Source organism: Bidens hawaiensis, unplaced genomic scaffold (genome assembly GCF_021521415.1).
Source record: "Bidens hawaiensis isolate Kalapana, Puna unplaced genomic scaffold, B.hawaiensis_p1.1 tig00012232_1, whole genome shotgun sequence".
Taxonomy (NCBI): domain Eukaryota; kingdom Viridiplantae; phylum Streptophyta; class Magnoliopsida; order Asterales; family Asteraceae; genus Bidens; species Bidens hawaiensis.
This window is the reverse complement of record NW_027491991.1, coordinates 192146-194213: the sequence shown is the minus strand read 5'-3', so window position 1 is coordinate 194213 and position 2068 is coordinate 192146. Positions and strand designations below refer to the sequence as shown.

Genomic DNA, 2068 nt, shown 5'->3' with positions numbered 1-2068 from the left:
AACCGGATTCTGCAAAGGGAAAACAAGGTTATTGGGTCGCCAAGCACAAAAAGTCGAACAACTGACACCACAATCATGGCTTCAGACCAAACTGTCCCGCCAATGCCACCACCCATAAATTCTGAAAACCCATCATCCACTGAACCCATTACTACCACAACCTCTACAAATGTACCAGCTTCAACCGTGTTTAGTTTTCAATCACCACCTAACCTTCCACCCTTGACCACTTTCATGCCTATGCAAGGACAATCATCAAACTCACCACAACAATCATCTTTCCAATCTCAACAAAATCCACGTTATCAACAACCATACACATTTACCCAAGACCCACCCATAACTCATATTCCATCGGGTCAAAGATCGGGCCCGCAATTGTTTGGTGGGCCACGGTATGGTGATGGTAATGAAGGGTATGAAGAGTTTGAAGAAGGATATGCAAGTGGGGTTGATGGGAATCAGTTGAGAATTCAAGGGCCGTTTGGGTATGGATCCGACTTTCAACCGCAACAACAAGTGCAACAATGGGGTGGACCACATGTCAATCAAATACAACAACCACAACCATTGCAACAAGTTCCACAACAACCGCAATTTCAACAACCTCAATTTCAACAACCAAATCCCCAACCGCAAGTTCAACAAAATATGCAACAAAGGCCCGTTTACCGACAAATGGGTCAACCAAGAGTACCATTGGGGGTACCAAGAAGACATGTAAGGGAAATGGTTAGGGGAATAGAGGCTCATTTTCGACCGGTTATCACCAATAACCCATCTCCGGTGGTTATTCCTCAAAACCACCAAGGAAGAACTTTTGAGGTGAGAACCAATGCGCTCCAAAGTTTACCAAAGTACAAGGGTTTAGCAACGGAAGAACCCTATTTTCATTTGGAGGCGTATGACTCTATTTGCAACACGATTGGGGGTCAAGGTTTTACACCAGATGAAGCGAAGAGATGGTTTTACACATTGCCATCCGCATCGATTTATAATTGGGCCGAGATGCAACAAAGGTTCTTAGAGGAGTTTTACATGGCCCAAAAGACTAATGATGCGAGACTAAGTTTGAGAAGCTTCCAACAAAAATCGGGTGAGATATTTCATGAAGCATTCGAGAGGTATAATATGATGATCAAAAATTGTCCTCACCATGGTATAGCTCTTTGGGAATTGTTGAATGCTTTTCATGAGGGGTTAAATGAGGAAGATGAGAGGGACTTAATGTCAATCACAAATGGTACATTCGGTACTAATTATGAACAAGATGATTGGGCATTCTTGGAGCAAATGTCGGTCACATCGAAGAGAAAGGCAGAGCAAGGCCGGCAATTGGAAGACCGCAAGTCCCTGCCGTAGAAGATGTAGGAGTACAAACCACTAACCAAAGAATTGATGTTTGTACAAATTGCAATGAGTTGGGTCATGCGGCGGATGTGTGTACGGTGGGACAAGCACAATTAGAGAACGTGAATGCACTTCAAGGTCAGGGGGGGAGGTGGTTGAAATTATAACATGAATTCAAACACTTACCACCCCGGGTTGAAAAATCATCCCAATTTTCGTTATGGGAATCCGGCTACTCAATCTAATCCGAATTTCCAAGGGAATCAAGGAAATTATGTTCCACGCCAACAATACAACAATCAAGGCTTTCAAAGTCAATTTCAACAAACAGGAAGTGGTGGGTGTTCGGGTCAAAGTTCTACAAGTGGGAATGAAGTCATGGATATGCTTAGGATGATACAACAAGACATGCAAAGGAGAAATCAACTTGATGAAGTGCGCATGCAAAAGGATGAAGTCCGTGACAAAGCCATTCAATCGTTGACCACTCAAATGGGTCAACTTGTAACCGATGTTGAGAATTTGAAGAAAAACAGCTCGAGCTTATAGAAGGGGAACAACGTGCATATCAATGCGGTAAGTCTTTTACCTAATTTTGGAATTTCTAGTGTTTAAGTTGATCCAACACCACAGTTTGTTAAGGGGGTGGTGGAAGATATTAGTGACGAGACTGAAATTGTGAGTAATTATGAAACAATTTTTCAAAATAACTCTGAAT

General features: G+C 42.6%; 1 pseudogene; it reads right to left on the bottom strand.

Annotated features, from left to right (window-relative positions):
• Positions 1–1062: 1062 nt before the first annotated feature.
• Positions 1063–1163, bottom strand: LOC143540485 (small nucleolar RNA R71; annotated as a pseudogene).
• Positions 1164–2068: the final 905 nt, after the last annotated feature.